Source organism: Sus scrofa, chromosome 1 (genome assembly GCF_054392235.1).
Source record: "Sus scrofa isolate SSC_HxYL_T2T_F1_AM1 chromosome 1, Sscrofa_HxYL_maternal_Yorkshire_Landrace_v2.0, whole genome shotgun sequence".
Taxonomy (NCBI): Eukaryota; Metazoa; Chordata; class Mammalia; order Artiodactyla; family Suidae; genus Sus; species Sus scrofa.
This window is the reverse complement of record NC_139383.1, coordinates 131,428,816-131,451,704: the sequence shown is the minus strand read 5'-3', so window position 1 is coordinate 131,451,704 and position 22,889 is coordinate 131,428,816. Positions and strand designations below refer to the sequence as shown.

The following is a 22,889-nucleotide window of genomic DNA, read 5'->3' as shown; positions in this document are numbered from 1 at the left end:
GTAGAAATAGGACATTTGAAACATTGTAATTTAAAGCAGTTCCTGATTAATGTATACATGGCAGTTAAGGCCTAAAAAGATTAAGTAACTTGCCCATAGGGTCAAACAACTATTTAGTGATAGAATCTTATCTAGAATCTGGAACTTCTGATTTTGTTTAGTGAGGTCACCATTTTATTTTGCTATTCATTAAAATGAATGTGGATTATATAAGGTTTGAATATTATTAGCACCATAGTCTTAGCCAAATAAACTAGCTGACTTGCTTCTTAGTTAATAGGCAGTAACTGGCTAGCAGTTATTTTACAAGAAAGGGATTAAAATGGATTTTTTTTTTTTTTATGTTTAGAACTTGGCCCTGGGAACAGAGGAAGGCCTGAATTGATTTAAGCAGGGCCAAAGTTGGATTTCTCTGGGCTAAATTTGAACTTCCCTGAGCCAAAAACTATTGCCATTTTAACTGGCTCTACAAACCAAATAAATATAAAAGAGGTGGTGGGGGGGAGAACTCATTTGCCCTGTCTTACAGCTGTCGTAAGTAAGAAAGATGACCCACATACTTCATAAGAGCCTAATTTATAACTAAGGCCAGAAAAATCTCAACCTCTTCCTCCCAAATAATAGTGATACCTATCTGAACAATGAATCGTCTGTACTTGTCTTGTTTTTCCTTTGGTATGAAAGACTGTTAAAAAATGACCCTTATTCCTTACTCCTCCCTGGATTCATGGTATTTTTTTCATGATCCTTTGAAGTACATTCTCACTGATTTGGGGCCATATGTATTTCCAAACATCTAATGTATTTCCACTTAACTCTTGTGCTATTGCTGTCGCCATAAGCACATACATCTAGCTTAGCCTACTGGAGGGTGAGACACACGTGGAATAGCTGTCTCCTGTCTAGATTGGCTGATGGTCAGTGATCACCCAAATATGCGAACCATCTCAGCCAAAATCAGCAGAACCACCTAACAGACACCTTTCTGATTCCATATGTGTGAACAAGGGATGCCATGTCCTTGTTTTGCTGCTGAAGATTTATAGATAGTATTGTGCCAGTAGATATCTCATCTTTGGATATAGTATCATATACCTTCCTCAAGTGCCTTATCAGATTCTTGGTCCTACTCTTTGCAAGGCTACCAACCATCTTCTCTGCCATAGTTACAACCCTACATGGTGACACACTACCGGCAGACTTGAGCGATTCATATGCTGAGGTCACTACCACATGCTCAGAATCCCTGGCCCCATCCCAATACTTCTGGACTCAGGGAAGCACTATGCCACAGGGTTTCCCCAGTGATTGTCAAAAGGACTAGGTGATGCAATCTGGAAGAGCAGTGAGGTAAACTGTCTGGAAAACTTGGATCAATGGACTAGAAGAAGCTTTCAGACAAATTCCTCTCCCTTCTTTTGATGGACTATTTTGAAGCACAGTTTTCCACCACCTGCCCAGAGTTGTACCATATATAGCTAAGCAAGTATACTTGCCAGATTATCAGCAGTGTCTATTCATGGCTTTTTATAAAAGAGGAAGCAAATGTTATACAGTAATTTATCAATTTGCATTTATTTCTAATCCTTACTAGCCTTACTTTCCCTTTCCTCCTTACTCTCACCGCCCTGGATTGCCTTTTCTAATTATGCAATAGATTTAATTTTTGCCTCAGGCTCTATTTTCTAGAGAAGCCAGGTGGTTTAGTCTGTATTTGGTGAATAAAGCAGATTCATTACAAGTACTTTATGAATAGAGAGGTTTTATAAAGAATTGGGGTTCACCCAAATATGGGAGTAAAGGTCTAGAAGACTTCAGCAGAAGAGGATTAGAGAAACGCTCACTAACTAGTTCAGTCTGAGATGCTCAAAGCACTCATGGCTTAGTTTGTAGAGATATGCATTTATTGAGCATATCAATCATTTAATTAATCTTTCTAGTAGTCCTTTGATTCAACTGAAAGGCATCCCCTTATCCCTTCAGAGGTTATAGAAAATGAGTGTATAGTTACATCCTTTACTTGGTCTTTTCCTTGAGGCCATGGTAATGGTCTGGACTTGGTTTTTGTCCAAAGGCTATATTTAACGATCACACATTTGACTGCAAGAAAATTTCAATTTCTGGCCTGGACTCTGTATTCCCTTTCAATAATGTTTGCATACCCACGTCCTTATTTTTGAGGTTTTAGTAGTATTTTCTCTTAGAGTACCTTCTAAATTGCAGTTAATAGCACCAGCTTATTTTTTCAAAACTCTACCTCAAAATCTCACCTAATGCCATATGTGCATCAGGTATATTTTCCGTCTCCCATGTTACTGCAGGTGATAATTTTACCAAAATTTTGTCTCCAAATATTGACAATTAAAAGACCCAAGTGTAAAGTTTGGCTAAACACTTAATGAGCCTGCAGTGAACACTACCAGTCAAAAATCACCGACCATCGTTAACATTTGGTGAAAGCCTCTAAATTTAAGAAAGGACCCCAATTAACAAAAAGGGGGGAATTCCAAAGGAAAAAGACAAGCAGAGAACAAAAAGAAAGACTAAATATCTTCAAAAAAAGAATTTATTGTATTCACAAAGCAGGAATGGGATAGTAGGAAAGAGAACAAGCAATAGACAGAAAAGAGGTGCTGTAAATTAAAAATGTGATATCTAAAATAAAGAGTTAATACAAGAGTTGGAAGACAAATTATGGCATATGAATAGAAAGTTGATAAGTTCCAAATAAATTTGAACCTTAAAGTTATAACTACATGTTATATCATATTTAATAAAAACCTTGAGGGGAAATACATTTATTGATAATAGTGCTTATACTAGCCATTACCCTTTGTTGTTAAGGGGAAAGTTGGAGATTATTTGTATACTGGTTACTATAAATTCACAAAAAATAGTATTAGCTAAATGGAATGAGTCTATTCGTAAACTTTATTAATCTACAAATACACTTGTATAATTGTAATCATGAAACTGAGCTTCAAGCTGGGTAGTCAAGATGGACTAAAGCACTATTCTCCAAATTATTTTTAATCATGGTATTTCCATATTATCTCCTCAAGTCTCTGATAACTGCAATCTTGTTTTATATGTAAATAGTTGATAGTAAATAGTATTTTTCTCATTACATAGTATTATAGAATATTGTGTTTGAGAAAATTTACTCACCTTTACTATAATGTTCATATCAACACTTGGCTGATTAATTTACTATCTGTGACCTCAGTATCTTTATTCAGTAACTCTGCTGCTGTGATGAGTGAATAACTAGCTAGTCAAAAATAATACTTTGTTTTGGTTTTCTTTCTAAAGGTCATTTCTAAACTCAGGATAAAGTTTATTTTTTTTCCATTTGAGATTTCTCAGAAAGTCAAAGAAATGGAAAATAGAAGGTGAAAAAAAAAAAAAAGATTAAAGACTACTCCATGAAGTCATTTACCAAGATAATAGTTAGAGAATGAGAATCATGGTGAAAAAAAAATTAATTCATAAAACTGAAGGACACAGGTCTTTAGAATAATAAAAAAAAAAAAGGCACAAACTAAGGCTTAACATCAGAAATTGCAGAACACCGTAGATATAGAGAAAGTTTTCAAAGAGAAGAAACAGGTCATGCAAAGGTGAAGAATTAAGTTGTCAGAGGACTTCCTCCAAATATTGAAAAGTAGAAGACAATGGGGCAGTGACTTTAGAATTCTACATGAAAGTGATTTGGGTTCTATTTCCAGTCATACAATCAGTTGGGTATGAGTATAGAATAAAGACATACAGTGTCTCAAAAAATTTACCTCCTACCTATCTTTGGGATAAAGATGCTTGGGAAGATACTAGAGGACGTTTGTCAGCAAACTGGAAGAAGAAATCAAGAGAAGAGAGAGACTCAAGAAAGCAGCAAAGGGAAGCCCCAGGACTCATCTATTCTTCCATCCAACAAAAAGTTTTGGTTGCCTTGTCTAGGTAATGGATCTAGCATATCAGGTAATAAGTGCTAAGAAGGAAAGTAAAGCACAGTTAAGAGACTATCAGTGACTGGTGCAGGGAAAGCGTACTGTTTTAAATAGAGTTGTCTGCGAAAGGCTGAGTAAGGTAAAATTGAACAGAGACTTGAATGAAGGGAGAGAAAGTGAGCCATGCAAATAATCCAAAGAATAGCATTCTGAGGAGAGGGAACAAGTATGTGCAGAGGTCCTAAGGCAGCAACACTGGCATGTTTGAGAAATAGCAAGGGAGGCTAGCTTAGCTGGACCAATTTGTGGCAGGGAAAAAAGTACAGGATCGTAGAGGAGTAGGGATAAGGGGGCACATCTTTAGTGCTTTGGAGACCAGGGCAGATGTTTGGCTTTTACTCTGAGATATGAAACCATTGGAAAATTTAAGCAAAAGTTTCAAGATTTGACTTATACTTTAAAAGGATTATTCTGACTCCTTTCTGAAAAATAGATTGTAGGAGGGTAGGGAGTTAAGTAGGACAATCAATTAGAATACTGTTTCAGTAGTCCATATGAAAGATATTTGCTTGGACAAGAGCAATCATGATAATGAGAGTAGTAGGAAATGGTCAGATCCTGGCCATATTTTGAAGTTAGAGACAAATATGATTTGCAAATGGATTAGACACTGGTGCTTGCCTTGATCCCCTTTCCAGGGAAGACTTGCTGATGAGCCACAGGGAGTGTGAAGAACAGAAATTCTCCAGATAACAGGATTTCATGTGCAGCAGCTTCAGAAAACACTTTACCTAAGGGCACATCCTCCCTAAATCTGAGGACTGAGCATGGTGCTGGTGTAAAAAAGCCTTGCCATTTCAGCCCAATGCATCATGTTATGTCAGGCAAAACTCACTCCAGAGCTTCCTCCATTGCAGCTTGACTTCTTCCTGCCCAATTCTGCTGCTTCCCCCTCCCTTGACAGGTGTTCTCTGGTAAACATCTTTCTGGCCAAATTCCATTCCATCTCAGGATCTTCCACAGAACCCAGCTGTGACAGTTGTCCCCAGGAGTGGTCTGAGCTGCCATTGAGGACTCCATCACACGTGACACATGGAACATAAGGAACCCCTGGCTCAAAGTGGTAGCTTTCACCAGTGTAAAACAAGAGGGTTTACCTGTGGAAGAGAATGAATTAGTGAGTGCAGTGTATTGAGTATTTGAAACTTAGGAGAGAACAGATAGATTAAAGAATAGCAGAATTAGATGGCTAAGTACCACTAATGCTCTGCAAAAAACAGGCATCTTTAGTTGTACACAGAGCTCATTAAGAACTGAATAGTCTGAATGGCTGAACTGGTAATTGTCCTGGGAGAAGAAATATTTTAAGTCAACTACAGGAAGTCTGGAATAGGGACCTATGGATAGACATATTGGCATTGCTTGTAAGCATAAACAGTGCAGGTCTCTGTTTCACATGTAACACCCACAAGAGCATCCACTACTGATGAGGCACTAATCAATGAAGAATACTGAAGAAATTGTCCAGTTGACATCACCCATCCTGCCTCAGTCATTGGCCAGCTGGTGCTGGTACTTGGGCACATGAATGGAGTGTCTACTGGGGAAGAGGTGAAGACTGAGCATGGGTTCAACTGAGCAAGGCCGATTTAGCTCCTGCTGCTGCTGAATGCCCAACCTACAAGCAATAGAAAGTGACGCTGAGTCCCCAATATAAAACCATTTCTCTAAACCAATTGTCAAGTTGACTACATTAGGCCCCTTGAAGTTCCTTGACACATATTCCAGATATGAGGTTGCTTTTCCTACCCAAAGAGCCTCAGTCAGTACTACCATCTGAGTACTTATGCTCTATTAGATTTACTAGCATAAGATCTCACATAATGTTACATGAAACTAGAGAAATGGTTTTGCCAAAAAGGAAGTGCAACAGTGGACCCTTATCCACAGAATCCACTGATAATGGCACATATCTCATCACCCAGAAAGTGCCATCCTGATAGAGCATTGGAGCAACTTGCTGAAGGTACAGCTAAATGCCAGTTCAGAGGTGATACTCTGAAAGGGTGGGGTGCCATACTCCCAAGGTGTGTTATATTCACTGGCTCAAAGACTGTGCCTCAATACAAAAAGTACAAGTCTAGAAGCCAAGAGTGGAAGCAGAAGTGTCCTCCACAATCACTTCTGATGACCCTTAGGATGCTACTTGTGCTTCCTTTCTCCACAGCTCTGAACTCTTCATGTTACTTCCTAAAGGGGACATACTTTTCCTAAGGAATGTAGCAAAAATCTCATTGAAATATAAGCTGCAGCTGTTATCTAGGTACTCTAGTTTCTTTGTACCCAAAGACCACCAGGTAAGAAAGCGAGTTACCTTCTTGCCTGGGATATTGACTCTTACACTCACTGCTGGGGTGGAAAGGAGTAAGTGTGGAACCTATGTGATACACTCCCTAAACTGTGACTGTAATGAGTAGCTATAACAAGTCTGTTCTGAAGAATGCATGATGGCAGAAACTCAGGCCCCTCCAAGAATGAGGATCTGGGTCACAACACCAGGTAAGCCAACCACAGCAGTGGAGGCAATGGAGGTAGTAGTGGAGGGTGAGGGAAATCTAGAATTGATAGCAGAGGGGGAGATGATGAGGATTGATTGTATTCCCCAGCCTTAGAACAGCAGTAGGGTCTGCAGTTTGTCCCACTAACCTCTATTTTCTAAGTTCCCCTCAGAAAAAGAGACCTCTTCATTCTCGTAGAAACTGCTCCCTAGATATATACATGGAGAAATCTACTTAGGTGGAGCAAGGGGGTGCATTGTGGTAAGCAAAGATAGAGGCTGCCCAGATATGCATTTGAGAAAGCACTTGCTGCCCAGCTGCAAGGAATGAGGTCAGCAACCTCCAGCTGTCAGCTCCTTCGGAGTCTGGCTCAACTGCAGAGAGCCACTTTGCTTCAGATCCTGTCCTTCCCATCTAGTGAGTGAGTGAGATCAGCTGAATGTAGCTGCAGAAGTGACCCCAGCACACATGGAGAGCAACACTATCTAAGCAGAGAGCTGTGAGAAATAATACACAATGATGATGATGATGATTTTACCTTTTTAGGGCCACACTGGTGGCATATGGAGGTTCCCAGGCTAGGGGTTGAATCAGAACTGTAGCCACAGCCACAGCCACAGCAAGGCAAGATCTGAGCTGAGTCTTCTATCTACCTCACAGCAATGCCAGGTCCTTCACCCACTGAGCGAGGCCAGGGATCAAACCTACATCCTCGTGGATACTAGCCAGATTCATTTCCACTGAGCCATAACGGGAACTCCTGTGATGATTATTATTTTAAAACTATACACTTTTGGGGGTGCTTGTATTCAGCAACATATACAGAAATTGGTATCTGGGGTGGCATGTTACATAAAATGCCAAAACCTAAGGCACTGGCTTTTAGGTTGGGTAGCTGGTGGAGACTGGAGGAGTGGCAAGTAGACTATTAGTGGAGGACAGAGGGATGGTGTGGTAGAAAGATTAATGCTCCCCCACCCTGAGATGTCCATAGCCTAATCCCCAGAACCTATGAATGTGTCACCTTACCTGGTCAAAGGGACTTTTACAGATGTGATTAAGGATCCTTAGGTGTGGAGAATATCTCAGATTATCTAGATGGGCTGAATACAAACACAAGTGTCCTGAAAGTGGAAGAGGACTACATAAGAGGAGGTCAGAGTGATGTGAAATGAGGACTAGACCCACTGTTGCTGGCTTTGCAGAGGGATGAGAAGAACCACAAGCCAGGGAATGTGTGCAGCCTGTGGAAGCCAGAAGAGGAAATGAAACAGATTCCTCTCCAGACCCTCCAGAGAGGAATGCCATTCAGCAAACATCTTGATTTTATTCCTGTGAGATCAGTTCAGTGTTTGTTTCTAATCTATAGACCTATATCATAATAAATTTGTGTTAAGCCTGCTTGGTTTAGTGATATGTTACACAAATAGGAGAAAAAAATAATACAAATGGTTGGGAGGCTATTTACCAAAGCTTGAAGACTAGTGAACAAACTCTTAGTAGAGGGTAGAAAGGCAATTATTAAATGCTGGAAAATGTAAGACCTGAGTTATATGGTAACAGAATACTTGGCCTATTTTGCCTGCCATCACATAAAGATAGAAAATGGGTTTATAGATCTCTTTTGAGTTTATTGGTCTCAAGGAGGTTTCCAGGCAGAGTAGTGAAAGTACCAAGTAACTTTTTATAACTACTGATGATAATGTACAAGAAGGGAGAAATGACCTATAGAAGGAACTATTTGATTTAAAATAAGAATTTAGAGGAAATATTTCCCATCCAGTCCTTGTCATTTCTTAGGGAAAAGGAGAATGACTGGTGAGCTGAGTCATAATTCCAGAGGGAGGAGCCAAGAAGCAAGATGAGGAATGGATTAGGAAATCATCACCAGGGGAATGAAATGAACCACAATCAAAGACTATCCCTTGCCTTCAGTGTAGGGGCCCTTACAATGATTTTAGTTTTGTGTCTGCTGTTTCCCTGATCCCCTTTTTGACTGCAAGTGTCTTGTGGTTTTTCTATCCTAGAAAACTTGGATGGAGAGAAGCCACTCCCAAGTAGCCGTACCTGAGGTTTTCTCCATGTTCTGGACCTGATGTGGGTGATGATACTGAACTTAAACTGATGTAATCATGGGATGAAACTTTTAGGGCACAAGGTGAGTCAGTTTTGCATATAGGCGGGACAAGAATTGTGGCCAGAGAATGGACCATGATAGTCATCAAAGATGGCCCTGCGATAATTCTTCCCCTCCCTGTACAAGCATGCCACTCTTCCCTTCAAGGAATGGAGTCCATTTTCCTTCCCCTTCAGTTGAGGCTGGCCTTGAACTGTTGCAGAAACTTGGCCTCTGTCCACTGATGCTGAATACAAATGTGGAGATGGTTTTGGGTGAAGGAGAAAAAAAATAGCTTTTATTGCTTTGCCAAGCAAAGGAGGCCACAACAGACTCATGCCTTAAAGACTGTGCCTTTCCTTTGGGAAAGAATTGCAGGGAGTTTTATAATCTAAAAGGAAAAAAAACAGAGTTTCAGATAAGAATCAGGTTTGGGGCAGATAAGAATTCTTTTTGGGGGGAATCTCAGTCATCGAAACTGGCTTCAGGAGTTCTCCATGTGATCCTGGGGGTGATCTTCTGGATTATTGCCTGAAATAACAATTTTTGCAAAAAGGGTATATTGATCAGAGATTATAACAAACGAAACTTCTTGAAAAACATCATGTGCTAATAATCTTTAACCCACAGAAAGTTGTGCTCAGGGTGCCTAATCTTCAGTTTACAGGTGATTGTGCTTAGAGTGCAATCAAACAAGGGAGAAGAACAAGGAAGGGCTGCAAGCTATTCAGTTTTAAAGTATTCATTTCTGAAAGAAGCATAAGGACTATAACTTTTCTCTTAGGTCTATAAGATGCCTATGTCATTATGTGTATCCCTTGAAGGGGAACCAGGATCCTGCCCCAAGGCTGCCCTATTATTTATTGACTCTTCCTCCCTTGTCTCTGCATCTCCTCCCTTCCCTGAACAGCAACTGTCTGAACCTACCCCTTGAAACTCAGGGAAGGCCATGGAGGCTGAATGAGGCCCATTTCCTAAAAACAAGAAATAGGGGACACAAAAAGACTTTTGTGCCCAGGAACTCTGATCGGTTTCAGAACTTTGACCAATAAAATGTGGTGAAAGTAAGCCCTGACAGTTTCCATTTTCATGCTCTTGGATTCCTGAGCTTTCATGTTAGAATTCCAGATTATCCTGCTGGAAAGGAGGACCACATGGAGAATCCCTACAGACATCACATGAAGAAAAAGATCATATAGGGAAGAAACAAGATGCCCCAGTCAATTTCATTTTCAAGGCTCCAGATAGGTGAGAGGGGTCTTCTTACCCTTCTAGTTCAGCTTAGTTACCATCTGAATGCAGCCATGTGAGTGATTGCAGCTGACACCAGTTAGAACAGATGCGAAACCAGTCAATGCACAGAAACATGAGAAATTTAAAAATTATTGTTTTAAGCCATTAAGTTTTGGAATTTTTTTTTAAATGTAGCAATAGATAATTGATACAGCAATCTTTTTGCTTATAGAGGAGAGTTAAAAGAAAGAGACTTGAAAAAAAAGAAAAGAAAAGACCTGTAAGAGAATTGGGGGACTAGGCTTTTACTTTTGAATTGCTTGGCTCTTTTAATTGGCTGATGGTATCTTTATCAATATGATTTTCTTGAAGCCTGTTTGAGTCTTATTTAGCAAATCAGTCCACCCCATTAGGCAAAAGCCACTTCTATATATCTCTTCTAGGCAGACTCCTTCTGTCTTGGGCTGAGAATCTAGGTACTGTAAAAAATACCAATAGTATTTATTTTATCCTTCAGGGCCTATGAAGCATTGCTTGACATCATTTTAAAATCTTTTAAAGGGTCTTACAACTTCTGACTTATCATAACTCTGAGACCATGTTTTACTTTTGGCACTTTCTATCTTAGTCAAATTTTTCTGGCTGGTAAAGTTGGGAATTAAAAATGGTAGAGAATACTTCAGAGACTGTTCTAGATGTTCTGTAAGTTTATAGGAGGATATGACATCTACCTATTTTACTTCCTTCTCCAGATTCATCATAAAAAATTTTTGAAAAGTTAATACTATGTTATTTTATTTTATATTTACTTTTTAAAAATTATAGTTGATTTACAATGTTGTGCTAATTTCTGTTGTACAGCAAAGTGACCCAGTCATACATACATATATATATACATATACACATACATCCTTTTCCTCATATTATCTTCCATCAAAGTGACCCAGTCATACATACATATATATACATATACATATACACATACATTCTTTTCCTCATACTATCTCCCATCATGTTCTATCCCAAGAGATTGGATATAGTTCCCTGTGCTGTACAGTAGGACCTCATTGCTTATCCATTCTAAATGTAATAGTTTGCATCTAGTAACCCCAAACTCCCAGTCCATCCCACTCGCTCTCCCTCCCCTTTGCCAACCACAAGTCTATTTTGTATGTCTGTGAGTTTGTTTCTGTTTTGTAGATAGGATCATTTGTACCATATTTTAGATTCCACATAGAAGTGATATTGTATGTTATTTGTCTTTCTAATTCTGACCTACTTCACTTAGTATGAGAATCTCTCGTTCCATCTATGTTGCTGCAAATGGCATTATTTTGTTCTTTTTTATGGCTGAGTAGTACTCCATTGTATATATGTACCACATCTTCTTATTGCATTCATCTGTTGATGGACATTTAGGTTGTTTCCATGTCTTGGCTATTGTGAATAGTGCTACTATGAACATATGGGTCCATGAAATACTACATTTTAAAATATGAATATAAGTTAAATTTAGAGATAATACATATTTTGTTATTAAATGTATTTATATTATTATAACACAGTAAAATCGTATCAAGTATACATGAACATTTAAGAAAAATCTGTTAATTTCTGAAGCAGAAAAGAACGGGAGTGGAAGTTTTGGTTAAATTTTTAAAGTGAAAGCTAATTATTTATTAGTTTAACAAATAATTTATGTTTGTCCAATATGAAAGCATTAATTCCAATTGGTTTTCTGCTTCCCAGAAAACAAACTCAAATACATATAACAGAATATCTTATTTATTCTTGAACACCAATAACAATGTTTACAATCTTATTATTATGGGAAATGATTTCTTTTAACAAATATATATTCTTGGCAATCCTGCAAATATACTCATTTTCTAACTCTGCTGACTCTGTTTTTTTAATTGATTGCATAGTTTGAAATTTTATAAAGACCATGAATCTGAGAAGAATTGTTTTGTTTCCTTCAAGGCTTTTAAAAATCTAAGTATAATGGATTATAAATATAATGGAATTTTTTAAATTGTAGATTTCTTTAACTTTCAGAGATGTTTATCTAATCTTTTTATCACTTTGTGTAGAAGATTTTTTTCACAGTGATTATATTATTAAATATTTGCTATTGTAATCTTTTTTCCTTCCAGTTCTCAAGCAAATATTTCACCAACACTTTAGGAAACTCTAGAGAAACTTTTAATAATTTAGCACACAATAAATTCTGATTTTAAAGCACTTTGTCCAGAAGGATGGAAGGAGGGAGGGAGGAAGGAAGGAAGGAAGGAAAGAAAGAAAGAAGGAAAGAAGGGAAGAAAATACATTGAACCAAGTGGCCTGATATTTTATAATCTTAAGGCAGAAAATTCCTTTTTCTTCTTTCAATATACATTTCTCTGAGAACATTTTTTTTTTTGTATTTTAAAAACAAGTCTTTGTTACTTTTGGAAAATACTTTTATAAAGTTAAAAATGTCTTTCAAATTTAAGTTGGGACACTTCAATTTATTTTCACAGTAGGAGTTAAGAAGCTGTTCCAAAAATTTATTAAGTTTACTTCTCAGACAAAATCAATGGACAGAGAAATTTAAAGCTGGAACATGGTTATCTTAAGAAGTCCAAGCTATCCCTTTAGAAATGTGGCAGATCCTTGGAGGCACTACATGGGAAGAAAGGCTGCATATGGAATAACTGAAGCACCCCAGTCAGTAACACCAAAGCCCCAGACAAGTGAGAGAGACCTTTTTGCACTTTCTTGCTTAGCTTAGCCAGCTGAATGCAGCCGCAACGGCAAACCCATCTATCACTTTCCACCTTTAAATATTTCTGTACATTGATTTCATCTGAGAAGTTAAGTTAATACACTTTTGGAATAGCTTCTTAACTCCTATTGTGAAAATAAATTGGGATGTCCAGACTGTAATTGGGAAAACATTTTTAACTTAAGTGTTTTCCAAAACTAACATCACTTGAAACAGCTATAGAAAATAATTGAACTGGATACTATGTAACGTCTATATTAAGCAACCAGGTAGTTGACTGAATTTTTTTCATTGCCTGGTCAGTGAGTCTAATGTGTATGAAGGTAGCCATCCTTGACAGACTTTACTATAATAATAATAAAAAAGAATGTTTACTAATCAATCATTGCTTTTTTTCTCCAAGGTCACTGTCATGTGGTCTTTGCATTTAATGTTCACTTTAAGAATAATGAGTAGCATATTGCTTGTTGAAGTGATTTTGCAAATTGCTGAAAAACACCTTTTTATATCCATACATTAGAAATAACAAGAAATATTTGGTATTTAAGACTTTAGCTTTCTAAAAAACATGGCATAGTTGTATATCATTCCATAGAAAAGATTTTAATTATGGATTGATAGACAATTGACTTTAATTAAATGATAACCAGAGTCCTTTAGAGGCAATGCATTGGATAAAGAGTTTATCCATTCTTCCACCTCCCTGTATTAAGACCCCCCCCCTTTGTGCAATGGATTGAATGTTTCTGTCCCTTACCCCACCCCCCTCAAATTCATGTGCTGAAATCCTAACCCTCCAGTGTGATGATGTTGGGATGTGGGGCCTCAGGGAGATGATTAGGTCCTAAGAGTGGAACCCTCATGATTGGGACTCATGCAAGAAACCAGAGATAAACTCTTCTTACATTGGTCAGAACTGTAATACATATGCATCCAAACTAATCATTGACATGAGCAGTCCAATCAGTATCTGCCTGTAAACTATACTGACTTCCATGAAGGGGTATATTATCTGAATGAAGTCACTTCTTTTTTTTTTTTTTTTTTTTTTTTTTTTTTTTTTTTTTTGTCTTTTTGCTATTTCTTTGGGCCGCACCCGTGGCATATGGAGGTTCCCAGGCTAGGGGTCCAATCGGAGCTGTAGCCACTGGCCTACGCCAGAGCCACAGCAACGCTGGATCCGAGCCGTGTCTGCAACCTACACCACAGGTCACGGCAACGCCGGATCGTTAACCCACTGAGCAAGGGCAGGGACCGAACCCGCAACGTCATGGTTCCTAGTCGGATTCGTTAACCACTGCGCCACGACGGGAACTCCTGAAGTCACTTCTGAATGAAGTTTTAAACCAAAGAGGGAAGAATGAAGGGGATGGGTATTGGATAGATAGACTAATATTTTTCAAATTTTAGGCCACAACCCATTTTGGGATCATGAAATCAATTTAATGGAGTTAATCAGTTTTTTAAAAAATTAAATAAAATGGAATAAAATAGAAAAAATAAGCTCCTCAGGAGTTCCCATCATGGCTCAGTGGAAATGAATCTGACTAATATCCGTGAGAACACATGTTCATTCCCTGGCCTTGCTCAGTGGGTTAAGGATCTGGCGTTGCCATGAGCTGGGATGTAGGCCAGCGGCTATAGCTTCAATTCAACCCCTAGCCTGGGAACCTCCACATGCTATGGGAATGGCCCTAAAAAGACAAATAAATAAATAAATAAATAAATAAATAAATAAATAAACTCATCATATTTAGTAGGTATTAACATGATTTGTGAAATTTATGTTTGAGTTATGCGTGTGTATATTCAGTCATGATGTGAAATGAATTTCTTAGTATAGGTCAAAGTCAAAGAGTTTGAAAGCCACTAGAGTAGACAGCCAGCTGTTTATGCTATAGACAATCTCCAAAGATCTTCCTAAGATTCGTTAAAATTGTTCTGCAACCCTTGATCCTCCCCTGACATGATGAAGCTTACTAGACAAAAGCTATCCAAGAGTAAAAACTATCTAAAATATGTGAACTATCTAAAATATGTGGGCTTATATAATTATTAAATTAAATAATAATAAAAACTGCCATCTAATGAGAGATCATGAACCCATAATTTTACATACTATCTCTTTTAATTTTCTCAGCATCCAAATGTTTTGTATTATTTTCATTTTAAGATTAGAGAAAACAACCAAACCTCAAAGAGGTTAAATAATTTAGTACAGGTCACATAGGAAACAGGTGAGAGAACTTGGGTCTAAATCTTAAGTCTTTCTGATTAAAAAAACTCAAGCTGGAGTTCCCATTGTGGCTCAGTGGTTAATGAATCCAACTAGGAATCATGAGGTTGCGGGTTCGATTCCTGGCCTTGCTCAGTGGGTTAAGGATCCGGTGTTGCCGTGAGCTGTGGTGTAAGTCGCAGATGCAGCTCGTCTCTGGCATTGTTGTGGCTGTGGCATAGGCCGGCAGCTGTAGCTCCGAGTAGACCCCTAGCCTGGGAACCTCCATGTTCTGCGGGAGCGGCCCTAGAAAAGGCGAAAAGACAAAAGGACAACCAAAAAAACCCCTCAAGCTTATTGATATTAATTTACTTTCTCAATGCTCAAATGCTTCCAAACAATTCATCACTATAACAGCAGTTTTATCTATGGGACAATGACAGTGTTAATTTAAAGTCATTTGATAAAGAAAGGGAATAAACATTTTGAAATAATTAAGGCTTTTCTATGGTGATTTCAAAGTGAGTCACTGACCGTCCTCCTTATTTCTAGTTAAAATTTCCCAATCAACCTAAGAATAATGACATACAGTGTTTTATCCAGATCTAGGCATATGGTGCAACCAATCTTCTGACTATAAGCCAATGGCCAAATAAGTATTTGTGTTGCTATAAAACAAATTTTGTTTTAACTACAATTTTTATATGTAAAGTAGCAGTTTTCTCTATGTCAGGAGGTGAGCTAGTTACATACTTAGCATTTTTTTTTTTCTGCTGCACCCGCGGCCACAGATCAAACCCGTGCCACAGCAGTGACCTGAGCTACTGCAGTGACAAAGCCAGATCCTTAACCTATTGCATCACCAAGGATCTCCTACCTAGCATTCTTTTAAAGCTCTTGTTTCATTTTTTTCATTTATAGATTTACAGCCCATTTGTCTGCTTAAAAAGTTGGATACAAATAGTTTTATTACTGAGTGCTTTAAAATAAACAATGTTTGCCTGCTGGTGACTCAAAGAAAGACCTTAAACCTGGCAAACTTTCTCTGTTCCACCCACTGAAGTAGAACATATGCTATAGCTATTAGAAAGAAATGCAGCTTTATGAATATAATAATGCAAAAGTAGAATTAATAATAAATAACCAATAAATATGTTTTCTTCACAAAAGATGTATTCCTGTATGATGAGAAATACTGTGGTTTCTCATTCTAAATTAGGGGTTGGAATGGATGTATAATGCTAATATTTGAGAACCTGATCTCCTGCTATTATCACCAACATTAATCTTGAGAATTTTTCATCCACATTTGAGTTGAAATGTGAATAAACCCAGTGAAATTAAGATCGTGAAGATTATGCAAATAGAATACAGTTTTTCATTTTTTCTGATACATGTTAATTGACCCAAGTATATAGAGCATATTATAGGAAACTATCATTCTACTAGAAGCTTATCTTCCAAGAAGAATACAATGCCCATTTAAATATCACAGCAAGGGAATTTAATCTTTCTTAAGGTAGCTTATTCATTGTAATGTCTTAAGCCTGCTTCTAGCTATCTCACTTATTCTCAGCTATTACTTACTGTCCATAAGTGATTGTTATACTTTTGAGGGTATCAGACCATAACACCCAGAATAACATATTTTGAAATGTAAGTTTATTGAAAATCAAAAATACAGTACATTTGAAAGCCAAATTGAATATCCACTCAACAAATATTTACTGAGCATCCCCTATATGCCAGATATATCCACTAGACTGGTGATTGTTTTTTAAATTTTTGATTTTCAGTTGTTCATTGCTAGTGTTTAGAAATGTGATTTATTTTTGTATATTGGCCTTGTAACCTGTGAATTTACTACATTCACAATTTTTTTTTTTTTTTTAGGTTTCTTGGGCATCTACATAAACAGCTCTATCATTTATGAATAGAGGCAAGTTTTTTTCCTTTCCTTCTCAGTAAGTATGTCATTTATTTATTTATTTATTTATTTATTTATTTCCTTGCCCAATTGAATTGGCCAGGACCCCAAGATAATATTGCAAGGTAGTATGGGAACAGACATTCTTTCTTTGTTCCCAGTCTTTGGGGTAAAGAATTCAGACCTTCATCATGAAAGTATGATGTTAGCTTTAGGTTATATATGCTCATGTGTGTGCATATGTGCACAGGTCACCCTTTCTGAAGTTAGTTTTCTTCTGTTCATAGTTTGCTGAGTTTTGTAAATAATGAATGAAATTTGAATTTTATCAAATGCTTTTCTTTTTTTGGATTTATAAAGTTTTTCTTTAATCTGTTGAAAAAGTGAAATACATTTTTCTAATTGTATTTTCTAATGTTAGACTGGCCTTGCATTCCAGGGACAGACTCCTCCATGTGGTTGTGATGTATTATGCTGTTTATGTATTACTATATCTCATTTGCTGAAATTTGGTTTCTGTTTGTGCAGCATATCGATCTATAGTTTTTTTGTTCTGTCTTCCTCTAGTTGAAGTATCAGGGTAATACTGTCTTCCTAAAATGAGTTGGGAAGTGTTTCCTCCTCTTGTGTTTTATGGAAGAGCTTATTTATATTTGTATTCCTTCTTTCTTAAATGCTTGGTAGAATTAACCAATGAAACCATGCAGGCCTAGAATTCTCCATTTTGGAAAGTTTATTTTTTAATTTTTTAAAGTTTTCTACCTACATAATACTACCTACTTAATGCTCTCTCTCTCTCTCTCTCTCTCTCTCTCTCACACACACACACACACACACACACACACATACACACACCACTCCTTTGGAGCTCAGTAACACTTAAATCATATTCTTTTTTATTTTCATGATATTTTAAAAATTAAATTATAGTTATTTACTATGTTTCTTCAATTTCTGTTGTACAGCAAAGCGACCAGTCACACACAGTTCTTTGTGCTCTACAGTAGGTCCCCATTGACCATCTATCCCAAATGTAACACTTTGTATTCATCAACCCCAAAGTCCCTATTGATCCCACTCCTTTCCCACTCCTTCCTGGCAACTACAAGTCTGCTCTCCTTGGCTGTGATCTGTTTCTGTTTTGTAGATAGGGTCATCTGTGTTATATTTTAGATTCCACAAGTAAGTGATATCATATGGTATTTGTCTTTCTGGCTTACTTCACTCAGTATGAGAATCTTTAGTTCCACCCATGTTGCTGCAAATGGCATTATTTTGTCCTTTTTTATGGCTGAACAGTATTCCATTATATAGATGTACCACAACTTTTTAATCCATTCATCTGTTGATGAACATTTAGGTTGTTTCTATATCTTGGCTATTGTGAATAGTGCTGTCATTAACAGAGGGGTACATGTATCTATTTGAATGGATGTTTTGTCCAGATATATTCCCAGGATTGGGATTGCTAGATCATATGGTAGTTCTATATATAGCTTTCTAAGGTATCTCCATACTGTTTTCTATAGTTGTTGTACCAATTTACATTCACACCAACAGTGATGGAGGGTATTCTTTTCTCTACACTCTCTCCAGCATTTGTTATTTGTTGACTTATTAATGATGGCAATTCTGACCAGTGTGAGGTTTTGATTTTCATTTCTCTAATAATTAGTGATGTTGAGCATTTTTTCATGTGCTTGTTGGCTATTCACATGTCTTCTTTGGAGAAATGGCTATTCAATTCTTCTGCCCATTTTTAGATTGAGTTGTTTTTTTGTTGTTGAGCTGTATGAGTTGTTTGTATATTTTTCAGATTAGGCCCTTGTCTGTTGCATCATTTGCAAAGATTTTCTCTCATTCTATGAGTTTTCTTTTCATTTTTTAAAAATGGTTTCCTTTGCTGTTCAAAAGCTTTTGAGTTTAACGAGGCCCCATTGGTTTTTGTTTTTATTGACCTTATTCTAGGAGGCAGATCAAACAAGCCATTGCTGTGATTTATGTTTTTCTCTAGGAGTTTTATAGTATATGGCCCTACATTTAGTTCTTTAATCCATTTTGAGTTTATTTTTGTGAATGGTGTTAAAGAATTTTCTAATTTCATTCTTTTATATATAGCTTTCCAGTTTTCCTAGCACCACTTATTGAAGAGATTATCTTTCTTCCACTGTATATTCTTGCCTCCTTTGTCAGAGATTAGTTGACCATAAATGCTTGGGTTTATTTCTGGGCTTTCTATCCTGTTGCATTGATCTCCATTTCTGTTTTTGTACCAGTACCATATTATTTTGATAACTGTAGCTTTATAGTATTGTCTGAAGTTAGGGAGCCTGATTCCTCTATTTCCATTTTTCTTTTTCAATATTGCTTTGTCTATTTGGGGTCTTTGGTATTTCTATACAAATTTTAAAATATTCTGTTCTAGTTCTATGAAGGATGTCCTCAGTAATTTGATAGGAATTGCATTGAATCTGTAGATTGCCTTGGGTAGTATAGTCATTTTAAGAGTATTGATTCTTCCAATCCAAGAGCGTGGTATATCTTTCCATCTGTCCCAAGACCAGCTCAGCAGGATGGGGCTGAAGAATGGGTGCTATAGAACTTAAGGAAAAAAAGTTAACATAAAACAAGACACAGAGACATTTATCTTAAGTAAAGGTGGGAACTGGGGGACTCAAGGTCTCAGGGACCAAGAGCCCTGCCTCAAGAAACCACACTGCTTTTATTGTGCTCTTGAGGATTACGTCAAGCAAAAAGGGGGTTATAGGTGCAGGATATAGGTGTTTTTTTATTATTTTAAAAGTCGCTTAGCTGGTAAATAGTTAAACTTTTACTCTAAACTATAGACATTTAAGAATCATTAGCATTTGAGTTAGCTATCTATGCATAGCATTTCAGAGAATCCTCAAGTCATTTACCATCACCGTGACTGTTTCTCAAGCAGGAAGATGGGACAAAGTAAGGAAGGATACGATGGAGTTTTCAGCAAAGAGGCTAAGAAAATATTATAAAAATATGTCTCGCAACACATCTGTTTAGGTCATCTTTGATGTCTTTCATCAAAGTCTTATAGTTCTCAGAATATAGGTCTTTCATCCATTGAGTTAGGTTTATTCCTAGGTACTTCATCCTTTTTGATATGGTGGTAAATGGGATGGTTTCTCTGATTTTCCTTTCTGACCTTTCATTGTTTAGTATATAGAAATGCAGTCAATTTCTGTGTATTAATTTTTTGTATCTTGCAACTTTGCCAAATTCATTAATGAGTTCTAACAGTTTTCTGGTAGTGTCTTTAAGATTTTCTAGGTATTGTATCATGTCATTTTCAAACGGTGATGGTTTTACTTCCTTTCTAATTTGGATTCCTTTTATTTCTTTTCCTTCTTTGATTGCTGTTGCTAGGACTTCCAAAACTATGTTGAATAGTAGTGGTGAAAGTGGACATCCTTATCTTATTCCTGATCTTAGTAGAAATGTTTCTGGTTTTTCACCATTGAGAATGATGTTAGCTGTGGGTTTGTCATATATGGCTTTTATTATGTTGAGGTAGGTTTCTTCTATGCACAATTTCTGGACAGTTTTTACCAGAAATGGGTGTTGAATTTTGTCAAAAGCTCCCTGGTCCTTATCTTTGGTCATCAATTATACAGTAACACCTCCTCTGCGACTTCCTCCCAGACCATATATTCTGTGAAAGTTAATATTTTCTTAATCTGCAAAACATTATACATGGTACTTTTATTATAACAAGTAATTGTTGTATGTTTTAATTATTGTTTTTGCATTTGTTGTGCCCCTGATCTGTGAGCACCTGTGGGCAGGGACAAAATCTTATTTGTCATTTTGTCTTCTGTGTCACCATGCCTGGTACACCATAAGCTCTTAGAGAATGTTGATTGATCTAAATCAAACAGAACTGTAATAAGAAATCACCATACATTCTCTCCTTTTGTAGACTTATGCTTAAATATGCAGCTGTATTGTGCTATTATAATTTATCCATTCTTGAAAAAAAACCCAAAGACATTATTTTAGGCAGATAGCTGGGTAAAGCAATCATGTTCTCTTTTCCATTGGGATAAGGATATTCCAAAGGAAAAATACAATGAACAAGAAGCCTCTTACATCAGTCTTTTATATTTAGGGGGGAAAAGTATTTGCAAAATTTTCCAAAAGCCAGTTAGAAAAATTAAGCCCCTATGCAATGTGATACTTCTAAAAATAATGCCCAGAGGAACAGCAGTTCTAGATAATACTAAATCTGACTGTGGCTAGATTCCATCTTCATTTTGGAAACAACCACAGCTGCAGCCAGCCTAGTCAGACAGTGGAATGCAGTTGAGAATTTGATATGAAGGAGAAGGGGGGAAGACAAGGGAACTAGGTTTCCTGCCCTGAGGCAGTTGGCACAAAGCCACTGGCTCCTCCCTTGCCCCCATCTCCTACCCTCCACTCTCTCCTCTCACCCAGAATATATGTTGCTGATCTTGGAAAGATCTGGCATTTGAATTCTGTTTGTACTTTGGGGAATATTGTGGTAAAAAGGGCTTAAAAATACTAATATGACAGTGTTATACTGTACATGTCTAACTCTTCTAGTATAGACAAGTACCAAGTTAAACCACAGAGAAATACTTTCCTTCTTTTTAAAAATTTCTATAAATGGTATTTTGCAATTTATCTGAGATGAAAAAACACAGTAGTTACACTTCATTAAGGTTTCCTTTCCCTCAAATATTACAAGTTCATATACTTGCTAGAAATGACATACTGGTCTTAAGTAATGGTATTTTATGGAGAAGATAATTTCAAATCCTGTCTTCTGCATCTGCCTTGTACTCTACCTACTTTTCCCCTGTCCTTTATTAAATCATCACAAGCTCATATAGCAAAAATGAAGGAGCTATTAGCAACTACATGGAAGTAGCATGTCTATTCTGTTAAAAGAGCTACCAGAAAAACTAATTTATGGTGTGGTTAGGAGGAAGGGTTGGCAGCACCTGGAAGGGGGCATGGGGAAGGCTTCTAGGGTACTGCTCATGCTTTATTTCTTGATCTGGTTGCTGGTTACATGGGTAAGCTTAATTTGTGAAAAATAATTGACCTATACCCTTATGATTTATATACTTTTTTGTAGGTATGTCTTATTTCAAAAAATAAATAATAATAATAATGATAATCAAGGTCTCAGGCCCTTGTTAATTCAAAATGCACTTAGCACAAAGAAAATAAATGCTAGTAAACCCATGTCTCTACAATAATAGACAATAAATATATAATAATATACACTCAGTATACCCAGCAGGGGCAGGTGAAATATACTGTAGATGGAAAATGTATCTATAAACAAAAATGTTGCAGCTATCCAGCCCTCAGCCACTGCAGCCACACACAGTGGTGCACTCTGAGGGGATTCAGGATAGGAAAGAATAGGATACTGGCCCTAGTGCATATCAAAGGAGTGATTTCAATGAACCCAGCCTCTTACATAGAAAAGTGCTATATTTATTAACCTGAGATGTCAGGTTTTCATTAACACTAATGGTTTTTGTTATAAAAACTCCTGTATATCCTGGCTCCTCCCATATCTCTTTGGAGCAGTCCCTCAGAGTTACCTAAGAGGCTGTCTTCTGGGCTTAAATCCTCAGAATGTCTGCCAAATAAAACATAATGCTCAACTTTCAGGTTGTGTAAATTTTTTTAGTTGACGATAACTTAGTAAGAGGTCATTCATTAATTTTTGGAATGGGAGGCCCAGAAGCCCAGATGAAGACTATTTCTTAATGAGTAATAGGCAGGAAATGTTCTGTCCAACTCTTGCTCCATATTGCCCACATCTTCTTTGGTCATCTTTATATTGTTACATAACAACTTTTTGGGAAATACAGGGTGGGTATTATAGACCCATCTTTTCAGAAGAAGAGCCTGAGGTACATACCAATTTAGTAATTTGTTCAGGATAATAGAGAAAGTCAACATAGAATTTTCACTTCATACAAGTCAATGTGATGCATCAAAGTCAGCCATTATTGTGTTTAGTTCCCTCTTTCTGATAGCAAATCAAGAAAATACTATAATTACTGAGGGAAAGCCTCATTTGGACTCTGTCGACCTTGACCAAAGCCT

The 22,889-nt window shown here is 37.1% G+C and overlaps 1 long non-coding RNA gene across 1 annotated transcript in view; it reads left to right on the top strand.

Moving 5' to 3' along the window:
• The first annotated feature begins 4,742 nt into the window (after positions 1-4,742).
• The window catches only part of LOC146406370 (uncharacterized), a 50,136-nt gene continuing 31,989 nt past the window's right edge, over positions 4,743-22,889 (top strand). The window contains exons 1-3 of the long non-coding RNA XR_014811832.1: positions 4,743-7,839; positions 8,533-8,663; positions 16,730-16,800. This is a non-coding gene — a long non-coding RNA (uncharacterized LOC146406370). The remainder of the gene's footprint in view (positions 7,840-8,532; positions 8,664-16,729; positions 16,801-22,889) is intronic.